Source organism: Capra hircus, chromosome 23, assembly GCF_001704415.2.
Source record: "Capra hircus breed San Clemente chromosome 23, ASM170441v1, whole genome shotgun sequence".
NCBI lineage: Eukaryota > Metazoa > Chordata > Mammalia > Artiodactyla > Bovidae > Capra > Capra hircus.
In genome coordinates, this window is record NC_030830.1 from 14,856,646 (window position 1) to 14,875,087 (window position 18,442).

Here is an 18,442-nt window from a genome sequence, read left to right on the forward strand (position 1 = left end):
AATGTGCATAATTCTACTATCTCCAGCACAGGATTGATATGGGGACTTGGTGATACAGATCGGTGCTTGGCACATGTAATGTGCTTCATAAGCATTTGCTGAACTAAAAAGAAAATGTACTCAAGGCTTTTATCATCACAACTGCTCTCACTGGCATTCTAATAAAAGTACCTAAGGCTCAAATATTATTTGATGTTAGAACTTTTGTGTAGAGATGCACTTTGCAAATTTCACATGCTTTCAATAAGGTATTTGAATCATTTCTATTTTTGCCTTCTCACCATCAATAAACTACTTCCTATGAGTCTTTTTATTGGCAATCAAACATGCACTGCTCTAATGCATGTAGACTTTAATCAATTAATGTAGTTCAACAGGTCATTTTTCCATTTGCAATAGTTTGAGAGGTTAATTTTGCAAACACCTTGAATACTCTGGAGGATTATGGAGAAGTCTGAAGTCATGGTGCAAGCTCAATCTCAGTGGACTGAAAAGAGAAGGATCAATATGTAAGTATCATCTTTTCTCATTAAATGTCCTCGGTACCTTCATCTTAAACTTACATTTCCAAGCTGCTTTCAAAAATAATTTTGCAGAAAAGTTGTTCGTGGCTCTGGTGATATTTATCATATATACTCACTTCCTTCTTTACCATACCTCCTTGCTCACATTCCCAAGAATAAACAACTATATAAGGCAAAATATTTCTCATTCAAATAAAAAGTATCATCAAACCCCCAATAAAAGCAACAATAAAAAGAAGAAATTGAAAAAGAAGTGCATATGCCTGTGTATGTATGTTTGTGTGTATGGAGACAAAAATAGCTGTTAATTAATTCTCAGCCATTTTCATATTATAAATGATGTTTTATACTAATAGTCATAGAAGGCTGTTAACAAAACTGATCTTTTTATAAATAATATCATGTTGAAAAGATATTAATTATATATTATATATATAGATATTCATATTGAGTTAACTTGATTAAGCTTTAATATTTTCCACATATGACACAAATACAATTTAATATGTTTCTTTTGCCCTTGAATTCTCTAACTTTTGTCTGCATCTGTATCACCTGGAAGGCTCAATAAACAGAGACTTATGGGCTCATGCCCAGAAGTTCTGACTCATTATGTCTGAGGTACAGCCCAAGAATTTGTGTTTGGCAAATATTTCCCAGTTATGCTGATGCTGCTAGTCTGGGGACCACACTTTAAGCACCACCATCCTATAGTTCTCCTGGAACAAAGGAAACTGAATTTTATTGTGACAGACTGTCAACTTTTTTGGTCCGCTGTGAATCATACCTCTTGGCAAAAATTTCCTTTGCATGAATTTGGGCTTGTACCTTGTTTTAAATAGTAGAAAGAAGCAGAAAGATGCTGTGACAGTTCTGGACCTGAGCCTTAAGATAGCCTGGCAGTTTTTACTTTTGTGCTGTTGGAAATCAGCCACTATGTAAGAAGTCTAATTACCCTGAGACCTACATGTTTGGGAAAGTTCAAGATAAGCACATGGAAAACTAACATGAAAGAGAACAGAGAAACTCAGCCAGCAGAGAGACCCAAGTTCCCCAGCTGACAGCCTCAGCTGGGCTCCCAAGAGCCAGCTAGCATCAACTTGTCTTATGAGTGAGGGCATTCTAAGCCTGCTTGCTATCAGTCAACATAAGGTAAAGCAGAAAACCTGCCAAGACAACTGATGATTGTGAGAAATAATAAACAGTTGTTAAGTTTTCATGTGTTTTTTTTTTTAAGCAGCAATAAAAAATAAAGGGCTTCAAGGAGAATTTTACTGAAGGCTGGGAAGAATAGGATGGATATTACTACTTGTAGCTGGAGAAAATTGAACTGGTAGGAAAATCAGTGAGTCTCCTGTATACAGTAATGTGGATGATAAAAGGGTACTTAATAAAATTTTGGGTTTGGGGATTTCCAAGCAGAATGTTGAAAGTTCAAATTTACTTTCTCTGATAAAGATAGGAAGAATGAGATACAATAATTTTAGTTTTAGTTTCAACTGAAATAAAGAAGAAGTACAAAGAAGCCAGGATTCATTTCATTCAAATATTAAGCTATTTATCATTCTCAGCTTTTTGAAATTGAATAATTCTCAAAATAACAAATGACCTGAGGGCAAAGATCCTGAGTTTTTTTCAGTAAAATATGGTGTCTGGGTTAGGGTCATGTCTTAAGACACTCTGTTAATTCCTTCAAAAGACTTAAGGTAATGTTAGCTAGACCCTCTCTGCTAGGCAGTAGTGTTTCTGAGACTTTTAAGGGTCTACAGCATAGAACTCATCTGCCAAGAAAAGGACTTTGAAGAATCATAGGATGTTATCCTGCACCCAAAATTAGAGAGGAGTCTTTTTTGAAGAGATTTGGTATTGTTACTTTCTTCTATTTTATAGTAATAGGATAAGCTCCAATAAAATTCATTGGAAACCTATAAAGTTTTTAAGATAATTGTATTAACAGAAGCACTGCCAATTTGGATTAAAAGAAACAGACACAGTTCAAAATCAACAGCTTTCTACTGGCAGGAAGTAGGCTGAGAAAGTTACTCATCTATAAATATGAGCTATTTAAGATGGAAAGGGAAGGACAGACCAGAGGCTGGAACTATTTCTCATGGAGAAACCATTACCAGTCCTCGTCAAAGATCTATTTACTTTTACCCTAATGGATTGCAGAATTTCTTTGCATTGGTAATTATTATGTGCTTCCCATATTCCCTGTTTTTGAATGGGAATGTTAATCATGATTTTTCTTGTTCCTGGCTTAGGAAGAGATAAATTGTCTCATTTTCTCACAGATCTTCAAATCAAGAGGAACCATGTCTTATAAGACTAAGACTATGTTATAATGAGATGTAGCTTTGTGGAATGATAGGAGGGAATACATATATTTTGTGTGTGGATCTTGAATCATTGAGGGCCAGAGGCCATATGAACCTAACTGCAGGAAGAGGATCTGGGAGGAAGAACCGGGGCCCTCTTTGGCAGCCCCCAAGCTCCTAGCTGACAAGTGGCATCAACTTATCAGATAAGTGAGTGAGCCGTTATGGAAGCAGAGCCTCTGGCCCCAGCCGAGCCACCCCCACTGACACCATGTCAAAGACAATCCAACCCAAATTACAGAATTATGAGCAAATCAATTATTTTTTTAATCCACTAAGCTTTAGGATGATTTGTTATGCAAGAGGTATTTGAAACGCTTTATCTTTAGAACAAAGACAGGTTCAGCCTAAAACCCAACACCCCAATCTCTTTTCCCCTTTCCATCTGTATTGTCAATAAACTTGCCTCCTAAGATTCCTAATATCCTTTGCACATTTATAATTTTTCTACACAACATAGTCAATATTCTTTATACATTTATCTTCCCCCTTTCTGCTTTTTACTCATCACTTGTATAACACGTCATTTTTAAAAAAATTTCTTCGTAGTGTATCTAATATTTGACTTCAAAATCTTATCTTTACAGAAACCAGTAAAATGGACCTTACTGAGAAATGCTGGAATCTGCCTAATAAAGATGGAGTTGGGGATTTTCTCAGCCTCTGAGTTCTCTCCTGTTTGCTCTCCTAGACTCAAAGGGTGCATGATTGCCACCCAGGAGTGTCTGCAGCACCTACAGGGTAGAAATACTCCTGGCATCTGTCCAATCCTCTGCAGTCCCAGAAAACTGGGAATTTATTTTGCTCTTCTTACTTTATTTGCAGGTCTACTAAACTTCCAGTTCTCTTTTAAGATCAAGTGGTTGAGTCATTATTATTTCATTTGGGAGACTAAATCCAACACCAAGACAGGATTTTATTTTTGAACAATTGTTAAGTTGTTCACAGGAGCAAGAAAGATTCTTGACCTTTAGAAAATTCCAGGGCTAGGTTAACATTCTTCTTGCCTTTCAACTATGGCTCTATTTTATCTTTTAATTATAAACCTGAATAAATATTTAACAGGAGATTAATTATTTGTACTGTTGGATCTTCTTATGGTCTACTCAATTCAGCGTTATTCATTCATTCATCCAAACTCACTTCTGTATCCATTCACCAATTCACCATTTTTTCGTTATTCTTTATGATTAGGTTTATATTAAGCACAAAATTGAGAGTAATATCCCAGCTCTGATGTATTGTTTTATCTAGCTGGTTTCAAGTTATCTTGGAGAAGTAGGTTATTCTTGAGCTTGATCACCTTAAATTTACCGGTTACAAAAATGTTTAAAAGAAAGAAACAGGTAAGAAAATAGTATTTCTGACACAGTACAGAATTCTTTGCAAGTGTGTTTAATGCTCAGTGAATGAATAGATGAAATAAATAAATGAAATGTCATTTGGGTGCTCGGTCTAAACCCAGAAAAATCAAAGGAATTTAGGGAAATTGTGTGTTCTAGATTGGGATGTATTCTCCAAGTTCAAGTCTTTTTTGATTTATCTTCATCTCATTTAGGGATTTTCAGGATCAATAAATTGTTCTCTTCTACCAAGAAGGCAACCACAAGAGAAAAAACATGAAAAAGTAACTTTACTTAAGAAAAGTAACTTTACTTAAGAAAAAATGCCTACAGATGATCACATGAACTCATTTTTTAAGACCTAAAGCCAAGTTGGCGTAAAGCTCAACATTCAGAAAACTAAGATCATGGCATCTGGTCCCATCACTTCATGAGAAATAGATGGGGAAACAGTGGAAACAGTGTCAGACTTTATTTTTGGGGGCTCCAAAATCACTGCAGATGGTGATTGCAGCCATGAAATTAAAAGACGCTTACTCCTCGGAAGGAAGGTTATGACCAACCTAGATGGTATATTCAAAAGCAGAGACATTACTTTGCCAAAAAAGGTCCGTCTGGTCAAGGCTATGGTTTTTCCAATGGTCATGTATGGATGTGAAAGTTGGACTATAAAGAAAGCTGAGCTCCGAAGCACTGGTGCTTTTGAACTGTGGTGTTGGAGAAGACTCTTGAGAGTCCCTTGGACTGCAAGGAGATCCAACCAGTCCATTCTGAAGGAGATCAACCCTGGGATTTCTTTGGAAGGAATGATGCTAAAGCTGAAACTCCAGTACTTTGGCCACTTCATGCAAAGAGTTGACTCATTGGCAAAGACTCTGATGCTGGGAGGGATTAGGGGCAGGAGGAGAAGGGGACGACAGAGGATGAGATGGCTGGATGGCATCACTGACTCAATGGACGTGAGTCTGAGTGAACTCCGGGAGTTGGTGATGGACAGGGAGGCCTGGCACGCTTCAATTCATGGGGTCGCAAAGAGTCAGACATGACTGAGCGACTGAACTGAACTGAACTGAAAGCCATTAAAGAGTTCTTTCCCATCAGTTTACATTAAACTTAGTGACATTCTAGGAGACAGTGGTAGAAGCTGGGAAAGACAGGATATCACAATTGAAGGGTGTCCTGTATATTATCAGTTGTAAAAACTAAATTCGATTCAATTTTTAAAATGTGAATGTGGTCAAGGCAATAGATATATTTTGTTTATGCACTGCTGTAAACAAACAACTCTAAAACATAATGGCTTAAAACAACCACTCTTTTACCCTTTCTCACAATGGCACAAGGGAGTGGTATGTTGTAGTGTCTAACTGGACTTTTCACTCTCCTGCCTCAGATGTGTATGTGGACCAAAATGGCTCAACTGGGGTCATATGTCTGAAACTTCCCTTTTTCCTTTCAGTTGGGTTTATGAGTGTTCCTCCAGTGGTGTCAGGGTTTCTGCTTCTCTATTTACTCTCCACGTGGTTTTACCACATGTTGTCTCTAGGAGGGGAGCCATACTTCTTACATGGAAGCCAGGGCCCCCAGAAATGCAAAAACAACAGCTGCTGGGCCTTCCTCAGGAACTGGGAGAGTATCATTTCCACAGTATTTTATTGGTTAGGGAGATTTTCTGGCCCAGCTCAGATTTAAGGAGAAGTCACTATACCAAGGTATAAATACCAGAAGGTATGATTGTGATGTTCCAGTGGGACAAATCAGAAAGTGCAATTCTTGGCACTTATCAGCGGAGTCACAAGCCTAAAATCAAATTTGCAAAACATGTATTTGGCTCCAGCAAAATGTGCTGATGTCAAGAATTAAAGATCATCATATTGTTGCTAACATCCTAAGGATGGACTAAGAATAAAAATCATTCCCTGGAGGGAGAAAGACTTCTTCACTTTTATCTTGAACATTAATTGTTTTGATTAGAGTCACTCTTTTTAGCATCAGAGAAGAGAATGAATTTTACCATACTGCTGTGAATTACCCTCTAGAAAAATTCAACTCTTGAATGTAGAAATAATCTTTATTTCAGGATTGTGCTCATTCCTGAAAAATTTTTATTCTTGGTGCTGATTTCATATAAAAAATCATAAAATAAAAGGATATTAAAAAGCATGTGATCCTCACCAATTGTTATGTATTTTAGCTGAGAGCTAAAGACAAATGCCCAAAGCAATCTTGTACATCAGAATACCACCATTTACATCTTTTGTTCTCGTGTTTTCTTATGTATTGTTCAAGGTCCTACCTAAAAATGAATGAAAGGGCAACTGTCAAGATGACAGCTTAAACATAATCATCTCTGCATTGTTTCTTTGATGTTCAATTGTGTAATTAAAAAAAAAGACATGTTTAATCATCTCCCTATTCAATTAATTTACGTTATCTCTTTGTATGATATTAAAAGAATGACAAGGCAATTCATACTTAAAAAAAATATTTTACTATCTGTTGCTCTAGGACTAATTCAGTTTTGCAAATTAAGATTGGAAGAGATTGCAAGGAACATTGTAGGGAAAAAGGAAACCCTAAATGGATCTCCATGTTTATTAGAGAGTATATTGTTTTCTTAGTTTTCAATTATATTTTATCTATGATTTTAATTTCTCAAACCTCCCACATGGTGAATTTTTTTAGATTCTTTCTAATTATTATCCACATCTCTATTTTTCTGTCGCAAAAAATGATATGAACTCCACATACATTTTTATGCAGGTAGCTCTACAGCAGTGCACAGGATGAAATATTTCAATAGCATCTGATGTTGTATGTGCTTTTCACCCCAGGAGATTTCTTTCAAGGAAAAGCAGTAGCCAGGATGTCTCAGAATCTATCAGTATTCACATAGCTTTTATTTTCGGCTTCACACTAAGCCTTGGGTATAAGAATTGGAGGCCTAAACATGTACTCTTTGTTTATATTTACAAAATAGTGGAGAAAGAGGAAAAGGGGAAAACAACAGTGTAGAAATAAGATTTTTTAAATATTAAATAATTTTTTCGCTTCCCTGGTGTGGACATATTAGATGCAAAACCCTAGCCAAGATTAACATGTATATGCACGTGTGTGTGTGTGTGTGTGTGTGTGTGTGTGTGCGTGTGTGTGTGAGTAGCAACCTCTTTGTTAAATCATAATCAATACCATTCTCAGAAAAACTTACAGGCAAGAATGCCTATTCAACTTTGATATTTTAACAGGCTAATTCTTTTGAATTTGTGGCCTTGGAATGTACAGGTCTAGGTCCATATGTTCACTGATTATTTAAAAAAACAGTTGATTATGTTTCTTTATTAATAGGGTGACTTTATGACTTGCCTGAAAACCACAAGATAAGTCAAAACCCCCTTCCCCACCCCCTAGCCTCCTAACCACTCGTTTTTCTGAACCGCTCAGAATAATCTAAAGCCCTATTCAGCTTGCAGCCAGATGTGAACAATCACTGCTTGACACAGGGTACAAATAACACCTCCTCCAGCCATTACTCTTATATTGGAGCTCTGCCCTTGATGGAGGCTGGAGTTTGCTCTGGCTTTTGTAACTTGCACATGAACGGTAGGGAGAAAGAGGCACAGAGGGAAAAGGAGTGTTTAGGTGGCAAGCTGCAGGCGGATCTGGGCTTGTCTCACCGTAGAGGGGTCTGTTTTAAAGTGGAGTGAGGTCACAGGTCACACAGTTCAACCCAAAGGACTAAGTGCACTAATGTATTGGGCAGACAGACCCATTAAAACCAAACCAAACCAAAAATAAGGCGAGGAAGGGTCCAAGCCAGCCTTGAAACCTAAATGACCATTTGTTCTCATTCTTCAAAACATTCAGGGGCCTTCCAGCCAGCCACGGCTAGAGCTGTTTATGGTTCATAGAGTCTGAGAAAATGGAGCCCTGACATCTGACCTTGCATGAACCTTAGACACAGAGCAGAATGAAGCAGTCTGGACAGGAAAAGCACTATTCCCTTAGCAAGCTGCTGTGTTTGATGGTCACGGTCAGATTTTTACCAAGATCCTGAGATTATACTTCAAAAATAAAACTAAGAATGCTCTTTGATTCTAAGTTGTATTGATTGTTTTTGTTTTTGCTGCCTGAGTCTCTCTCTCTCTCTCTTTCCCAAGTTAGGTTGCATTCTTTCTCTCCTCCTAAATGTCTAGAACTTGTTGTGAAGAATAGCAGCATGTACCATCTTCAGAGAAGGGCCCTGCTGAATTAATGTTCAAGACCAAGGCATTAGAGATATACAAATCAGGAAAACAGGTAGCCTTCCTTAGTGCTTCATTTTTAAATTATTTCTGCTTTTTATTTACTTTAGCATTTTTCTTAAAACTGGTTTTGGACAACAGTCAGATTATCCTCTCTTCATAATCTTCATATTGAATTAACTACCTTAGGAAAAAAATAAAATAAAATGATTGCATCTAACAGGGTAAAAACAAATATGGTCCACAACCTTTGATCAATACTAGTGAAGTCCATGGCTCAATGAATAGAAAAGCAAAGGAAGAGGAGCAAATATATTCTTTAAAAGAGACCCACATGAACTTGAGAAGGCATAAAATGCATAGAAATGTCCCCCTACCCCCCATTAAAAAACATTTAGTGGAGCAATAGGAACTCTCGAATACTGCTGTTGGGAATGCAAAATGGTGCAGCCACTTTGGAAAATAGTTTGGTTATTTTACAAAACTAAACATGATCTTACCATACAGTCCAGCAATCGTGCCTCTTAGTATTTATCCAAAGGAGTTGAAATCTTACATCCACAAAAAAATTTGTACACAGATGTGTATAGCAGCTGTATGCATAATCCCTCAAACTTGGAGGAACCAAAATGTGCTTCAGTAGTTGAATAGATAAATAAACTCTGGTGCATCCAGTCAATGGAATATTATTCATTGCAACAAAGATATGTTATCAAGTCACAGAAAGACATGAAGGAATCTTCAATGAATTTGACTAAGGGAAAGAAGCCAGTCTAAAAAGCCTACATACTGTATGATTCCAACTCTGGAAAAGCTGACATTCTGGAAAAGACAAAACTATGGAGACAGCAGAAATATTACTAGTTGCCAGAGGTGGTGGGGGTAGGTGGTGAGAGATGAATAGGTATAACATAGATGATTTTTAGGTCAGTGAAAATGGTCTTTATGATATATAATAATCATGGATCTATTTTATCAGGTTGTTGTGTTGTGTTAGTTGCTCAGTTGTGTCTGACTCTTTGCAACCCCATGGACTGTAGCCCACCAGGCTCCTCTGTCCATGGAGTTCTCCTGGCAAGAATACTGGAGTGGGTTGCCATCCCCTTCTCCAGGCAATCTTCCTAATCCAGAGGTGGAATCTGGGTCTCCTGCACTGCAGGCAGATTCTTTACCTTCCGAGATGCAAGCCCATATTTCTTCACACACTTGTCCAGATCCATAGCACATACAGCAACAAGAATGAACTGTAATGCTAACTATGGATTTGGGGCAATTATGAGTCATCAGTGTAGGTTTGTCAATTGTAGCATGTTTTTATAACCGTCTCTGGTGGGTTATGTTGAAAATGGAGGAGGCTGTGGGGGGAGGTGGTGTGTGGAAAATCACTGTACCCTCCCTCAATTTTGTTAAAAACCCAATACTACTTTCAAAAAGTCTTTAAAATATTACTTAAAATGAAACGTGAGAATTGGAGGAGGAAAAACATGCTTTCATATTCATTAAGCAGAAAAAGTAAAACTCTTAATGTCATCTCTGGTTCCACTGAGTACTTGTTACTGTGATGCTGTCTGACTTGGTTATTAAGTGGCCCAAGAAAGCCTTAGTAGGAAAAAAACTCACTGGCTTAATTTAAATTTTGGCCACCCCAGCTCTTCGAGCTATGAATAGACTCACTCTCATTTGTTTGGCCTATAGGGAAAATCATGTCTTAAAGTATGCTTTGTAAGACAGTTACTAGATTTCCCTTGAAAATAGCATTCATGTATTGAACCTTTAAGAAAGAAAAAATTTGCTGAGCATAGAGCAAACAATTTAAAAAGTGATCAAATACAATAGTAATGTTAAGAATGCTCGTCAAAAAAAATGTACATGCATATTAAAAACACTAATAATTTGCTTAGTTTTGTTGAGTTGTATCTTATATATATATTAAGGTGCACTGGGCTAAAATGAAGATCTTAATGAATTTTTATATATGGTATAAACTTCTTTCACCATTGCACATATTAAGATATGGAACATCTCCAGCATTTAAGAAGGCTCCCACCCCACCCTACAGTCAGTAGGTACCCCAAGAAGAGCCATTATTCTGTTTTACCTCTTTTAAAATTTTGTATAATTAAAGTATATAGAATGTATGTTTTTGTACCTGACTTCTTTTACTCAGCATTATATCTGTGAGATACATTTATATTATTATGTGTATCATTAGTTCATTCTTTTTTAATCAATGTACAGGATTCTGTTGTAGTTATAATACTACAATTTGTTTACTTATTGTATAGTTGATAGACATTTTTTCCACAGTGTGGCTATAATATGAACATTATTGTATATATCTTTTGGAGGAGAAAAGCATTCATTTTGGATGGGTTTGTATCAGCAGTGGAGATGCAGGTCATAGAGTAATTTAAAAGGTGCTGCCGAATGTTTTTCTAAAGTCACTGTACCCATTTAACTGTCCCATTGATAATTCAAGAGTTTTCATCCTTCTCCACCCTCCATATTCTTAATTTTGGTCATCTTGCTGGATGTTAGTGATATCTCATCTTACTTTGTATTTTTCTGATGAATAATTATGTTGAGCATTTTTTTTTTTTGTATGTTTATCATCCTAACCTTTTTAAAAAAGGATTTGGGCGTTCAGCTTAAAAGTTACTCAAGAAGATTGAGGATGGTGTCAGTTTCTTAGCAGTGAAAAAGAAGATGAGACAAGAGAACTAATATTTACTTAGTGCCTATCATGTTATGAGAACTTTACGTATGCTATCTCAATTAACTCTTTTAATAGCCATATATGGTAGATATTTTTTAGTGGATAGTAGAGTTCATATGTTTATGAGTAGAATTTACTCAATTTTCTATTCTCTTCCTGTATTCTGATATACCCTAATTTTCCCTTTACTCCACATATGGTGGAAATTAATATTTTTCCAGATTTATGAAGAATCATGGTTATTACTATGGCTTTTTAATAATGTTTCCTTAACCCACTAACTGTCTAACATCATGATGAACAGTCTTCTGTATGCCTTTTGGTGTTTAAATTTTTACAATAAATCATTACCATTATAATTTAAGACACTGTAAAATTATTTCCATTTTGAAAAAATTCTATCCCTTCCTTTTGGCCAAATGAGAAAGCATTTCCTTGCCTTTTCAAATTGTTTTATGAGAGGTAATCAAAGACCTGTTTGCTGTATTACTTACTTTCAAAGGCCTTTAAGATCCTAGCTTTAAAAAATTTTTTTTTTAATTTAAATTTATTTATTTTAATTGGAAGCTAATTACTTCACAATATTGTATTGGTTTTGCCATACATCAACATGAATCTGCCACAGGTATACACGTATTCCCCATCCTGAACCCTCCTCCCTCCTCCCTCCTCGTACTATCCATCTGGGTCATCCCAGTGTACCAGCCCCAAGCATCCTGTATCCTGCATCGAACCTGGACAGGCGATTCATTTCACATATGATATTATTCATGTTTCAATGCCATTCTCCCAAATCATCTCACCCTCTCCTTCTCCCACAGAGTCCAAAAGACTGTTCTATACATCTGTGTCTCTTTTGCTGTCTCACATACAGGGTTATTGTTACCATCTTTCTAAATTCCATATATATGCATTAGTATACTATATTGGTGTTTTTCTTTCTGGCTTACTTCACTCTGTATAATAGGCTCCAGTTTCATCCACTTCATTAGAACTGATTCAAATGTATTCTTTTTAATGGCTGAGTAATATTCCATTGTGTATATGTACCACACTTTTTAAAAAATAAGTTGTCTTATCCAAGCTCCTGAATCAAATATTTACACTCTCTTTAAGTTTTAGCAATTCTCCCTTATCTGTGAAGTGAAAGTCGCTCAACTGTGTCCAACTCTTTGCGACCCCATGGAGTATAAAGTCCGTGGAATTCTCCAGATCAGAATACTAGAGTGTGTAGCCTTTCCCTGCTCCGGGGAATCTTCCAAACCCAGGGATTGAACCCAGGCCTCTTGCATTGTGGGAGGATTCTTTACCAGCTGAGCCACAAGGGAAGCCCAAGAATACCAGAGTGGGTAGCTTATGCCTTCTCCAGAGGATCTTCCCAACCTAGGAAATGAACTGGGGTCTTCTGCATTACAGACATATTCTTTACCAAATGAGCTATCAGGGAATCCTCTCCCTTACTGAGCATTTTCCTTTTAAAAAAATGTTCTCATATTTATACTTAGTCTCACTGACACAATTAGCCTGGTTCAAGAAAAAAGAGATGGGATGCAAAATGTTAACTTGAGAGGAAAAGCAATAATTTTCTTAACTTCAAAAGAAGTTTGTGTGGGACCTTGGTAGGGAGTGTCCAAGCTGACTGATGGTGTTTCTGACATTATTACTGGGTGAGACGTTTCCTACACCCCAATATTCAAGTCCTCTGTCCTTACTCAACCTGCCACCAAAACAAAACCCAAAATCAGAAATGAAGAGTCACTTGAAAAAAATTGACATTTATCGATTTTTTAAAAGACAAAAATATATCTTAAGTTGTCAGGTTGTTTTTGGCTGTGCTACACGATTATGGGATCTTAGTTCCCCAACTAAGAGTTGAAACTGGGTCCTTGTCAGTGGAAGCATGTAGTCCTAACCACTAGACTGCCAGGGAATTTCCAATATACCTAAAATATTAACCAAAGCCCTTCTAATATCAGTTCTTAAAAATGAAGGTGAAGGTCAACTGGAAAGGTAAACTCAATATATGGAGGTAATACCTTAAGCACTGTACGCAGACTGGGTACATAATAGATGCTCAAAAATTTTTTGTTTGATTTATCTTATTTTTCCTTGTTCAGATACTTTTAATTATCAGTATTATAACCGTACGCTTGCTTATTTTGTGCCTAACAAAAGCTTATTCATTTTTTACATTATTTCCTTTTACTGTAAAACAAAAGACATCTTCTTTGGAATATCATAATAAACTACTTCAACTTCTGAAATGTACCAGCTCCAGATCCATTTTTTACGTCTTCAGTTCAGTTCAGTCGCTTAGTCGTGTCCAACTCTTTGCGACCCCGTGAACCGCAGCATGCCAGGCTTCCCTGTCCATCACCAACTCCCGGAGTTCACTCAGACTCACGTCCATCGAGTCCGTGATGCCATCCAGCCATCTCATCCTTGGTCGGCACCTTCTCCTCCTGCCCCCAATCTCTCCCAGCATCAGAGTCTTTTCCAGTGAGTCAACTCTTTGCATGAGGTGTCCAAAGTACTGGAGTTTCAGCTTTAGCATCATTCCTCCCAAAGAAATCCCAGGATTGATCTCCTTCAGAATGGACTGCTTGGATCTCCTTGCAGTCCAAGGGACTCTCAAGAGTCTTCTCCAACACCACAGTTCAAAAGCATCAATTCTTCAGAACTCAGCCTTCTTCACAGTCCAACTCTCATATCCATACACGACCACAGGAAAAACCATAGCCCTGACTAGACGGACCTTAGTCGGCAAAGTAACGTCTCTGCTTTTGAATATACTATCTAGGTTGGTCATAACCTTCCTTCCAAGGAGCAAGCGTCTTTTAATTTCATGGCTGCAATCACCATCTGCAGTGATTTTGGAGCCCCCCAAATAAAGTCTGACACTGTTTCTGCTGTTTCCCCATCTATTTCCCATGAAGTAATGGGACCAGATGCCATGATCTTCGTTTTCTGAATGTTGAGCTTTAAGCCAACTTTTTCACTCTCCTCTTTCACTTTCATCAAGAGGCTTTTTAGCTCCTCTTCACTTTTTGCCATAAGGGTGGTGTCATCTGCATATCTGAGGTTATTGATATTTCTCCTGGAAATCTTGATTCCAGCTTGTGTTTCTTCCAGTCCAGCGTTTCTCATCATGTACTCTGCATAGACGTTAAATAAGCAAGGTGACAATATACAGCCTTGACATACTCCTTTTCCTATTTGGAACCAGTCTGTTGTTCCATGTCCAGTTCTAACTGTTGCTTCCTGACCTGCATACAGATTTCTCAAGAGGCAGGTTAGGTGGTCTGGTATTCCCATCTCTTTCAGAATTTTTCACAGTTTATTGTGATCCACACAGTCAAAGGCTTTGGCATAGTCAATAAAGCAGAAATAGATATTTTTCTGGAACTCTCTTACTTTTTCCATGATCCAGCGGATGAATACATTATCAACAAGTACCACGAGGAACAAAGACATTAACTTTTGAGCTTTCTTGAGTAATGTTAGATGGCATGGTCTAAGTCCAGTAGGCCTGTGGAATTGTATAATTTCTGAGTTTACCTCTATCTTCCCAATGTGGTATAATGTTCAGTAGTTGGAGGTGTTTATTTAATTTTAGACCCATTCTTTGCCATACATTTAAGTGTGTGTGCTTGTGTGCTAAGTTACTTCAGTCATGTCCAACTCTTTGTGACCCCATGGACTATAGCCGTCCAATCTCCTCTGTCCATGGTATTCTCTAGGCAAGAACGCTGGAGTGAGTTGCCATGCCCTCCTCCAGGGGACCTTCCTGACCCAGGGATCAAACCTGCAGCTCCTGCATTGCAGTCAGATTCCTTGCTGCTGAGCTATGGGGATAGATTCACAGATTTGAGTCAGTTGAGAGAAAGCCTAAGGATTTGATGTAAAAGCGCTATCTTGGGTTTGGCAATGGCAATAGCATATATGGATAGACAAGAGGGCTGGTTGCCAGATCTTCAAAGGAGTAGCAATTTCTGATGTTTTTTTTCCCAAGTTAGTTAATTTTGCCCTTAAACTGACTTTATTAAGTTAAAGAGTCACCAATAAATCTCTATTATAGAATTCAAAAGACTTAGGCCTCTTTTTGGAGCAACAATGTTTTTCTAAGAAAGTTGGGAATAATTCAACTCAGTTGCTTTCAATCCAACTTTATCTGAAAAGATAGAATTAGCCTTTTGTTAAGACAGAGTGGGGAACTGGATAACACACACATACACACACACACAAACCAAGACCCTAATGAGTGTGAGACAGTGACCAGGTGTTTGGTTGGAGTTATTGCTCAAATTGTAGGGAATGATATTTCTAGGCTGTTATGTTGAATATTTGTGAGCAGGCTATTCTAAGATTTTTGGATAGGCTGAACAGGATATGGCTGGGTGTGACAAAGATGTGGCTGCTCAGGAAGAGCAACCCAAACCAGGAAAGGGGATGACAGAAATGCATGACCTTTATTTAGAGGAAAGTTCCTGCATCCTTGTAGATTTGAGGTCTTAATCAATGAAGATGTGTGTGTAACACCAAGGGGAAGGAAACATGATTTTCACCAGTCTCTCTTGTTTAGCTTTAGCTTTTATTAAACCCAATGGGGAAATATGGTACACTCCACTGAAGATATGTCTTTCCATGGCAGTGTGTCCATGAGGATGACTGCAGAAGACAGCAGCAGGGAAAAGAAGAGGGAGAACCATTTGGAATGAAATGCAGTATCAGAAGGAGAATCATCCTGACACACATCTTACCACCCTTGACATGACCTGTGGCTTAGAAGAAAGAAGTAAAATCTTTGCACATTTCAGAATCAGTGGCTGAAAATCAGAGCAAACCACCTGATAAATGGTAAATAAATAATATGGTGCCCTTCTCCCCAAATTCACAAGGCAGTTCCAATTTTTACTCCAGTTTGTGTTAGAGTGATTTTTAGAGGTCTTTCTGAAAGTATTTTCTCATTCTTACTTATTCACTTTCAATAGATATTGTTGAATATGTCGATATGTGAAAGTTTCACATTCCTTGACTGTGAACTGTTAGGCGAGAAGACAGAAGTTAAAGTGAAAAAACAGTAGTGATCACAGAATGGAAGGCTTTCCTTTTCCCCTAAAGACTTGGCATTTATCCTATACACAGAGGGGAATCATTGAAAAGCTTTAAAGAGAGAAAATAATCACATTAAAGTACTATAAATAGTCAATGTTCATTTTTCGTTTGCTTTACGTGATTGGTTTAAGGTCATGGTTCCCAAATTTATCTGAACCTTAGAATCATCTGGGGATCTTTGGAAAATTCCAAGCCCCAGCCACAGCCCCAACCAATTAAATCACAATCTCTAGAAGTGTATGTTGGGAAACATAGAAATAAACAGAAAAAAAGTAAGTATTATCTAGGAGCAGATTGAATTGACTTGAGATGGATTGCACCAATCTTTTATTTATGTAGTATTTTTTTAAAAGACTTTTTACTTCCTAATTTTTAAGTGATGGTAAATGGCATGATGAAAAAGTGCTAGGACCTCTCACCAAAACAGAAATATATTCAGTTGTGTTAATGCATAGACAACTTTGTATCTTGCTAGAATAAATTGGAGCTTGGGATGGGGCAGAAAAGATGATTTTCTGGAGACTATGTCCTTGGGTCCATAAATTCCCCTTTATTTCTCCCATTTGCCCCCATATATTTCCAATATAGCATGATGTATTTATACAATATTTGTGCTTAGCGAGAAGATAGCATTTATTTTTACCATGATGTGTGATATATCCGAGTAGACATGACCGTATGCGTCAGTTGTAGGCACACTCTGGTCTTGTTATGCGGTTCAGGTGAGGATCGCTTAACGTACAAAAGGGCTTTTCCATTGTATCCTGTGTCACACTTTTCTCTTCTCCTTTGGGTGCAAAGCAGAAACTTTCCCCTTGACTTTCCTTGAATAATGGGGAGGAATTTTATTCTTTTTTAGTTATAGCATCCTATTTAGTTAAAACACAAACACATACACACACACAAATGCAAAGTATGAACTCTTCTTGGCCTAGCTACTAACCTTAAACTAGAACATTTACCTGAGATGAAGTATAGAGGAAATGATTCTTCACTTTACCTCCAGATTTGGTAAATGTAACAAGTTGCTAGGAAATCTGAATTTTAAACAAGTGCTCTGACGCTTCTGATACGCTTTGTCTGACGCCACTTTCAGAAACACTGAATTTGGCAGTTGAGATGCAAAGATAAATAAGGGGAGGAGAACTTCCCTGGTGGTCCAGCGGTTAAGGCTCTGCATTTCCAGTGCAGGGGGACACTAGTTCGATCTCTGGTTGGGGAAGATTCCCACAAAGTGCATGATGCAGTCAAATAAATACGTAAATTGGAGGAAACGGCCTTAGAAGTGTTTTGGGTTGAATCAATTTCTTTTGGCTTCCATATTTGTCGTAGATATTGTTCTGAACTGCAACGACTTTTCTCCTGCCACAAGGCCTAAGAAAAATGTCCAAGCAGAAAAATGCCCTCTTCCATCTTTGAAGTAGGCTCTTCATCTCTCTCTCTCTCCTTTTTTCCCCCTTAGCTTCTCATGGCGCGTTTCTCTCACCATCCATGCTGTATTGTGTTGAAGTTTTGGATTCTCCTCATTTGTTAGCTTTGTCCCCACGCTTAATCCTATTTATTTATTTAATACCCATCCTTTAGGGGCTCTACCTGGCCAGCCCAACCAATGGATCTCTAGGTCCAGGTGAGCCTGAGGCTTGTCTGCTCAGTACTAGTTTTTCTGCTGAGGTTGTCATGGAATGGAATTTAACTGGAAACTCTGTGATCTAGTCTCACTTTCCTAGTTAGCCACGGAATGATCTTGAACAAGTTCTCTTTCTAAAGTCTGTCTTCTTCTTCGGAAAGTGGAGAAACTAATATCTGTTCTTCCTACCTAGTCATGAAAAGAAATGACATGCCCTGTACGTCAAAATAATTTGTAAATGACTGAGGCTGTGGTTCTCAAACTTTGGCTTGCATCAGACTCACCTCAAGGAACACCTTGCTGAAACCCACCCCCAGATTTTGTGATACAGCAGGTCTGGAGGAGGGCCTGGGGGTTTGCTGTTCTAAATGGTTCCAGGAGATATGGACACTGATGTGGCCGGCTCCAGAATCACACTTTGAGGAGACAGGTCTAAGGCATTATTATAAAATGGTCTAATCTCTCAGTTTACACCTATTCTCTGTGTTTCCCAATGGA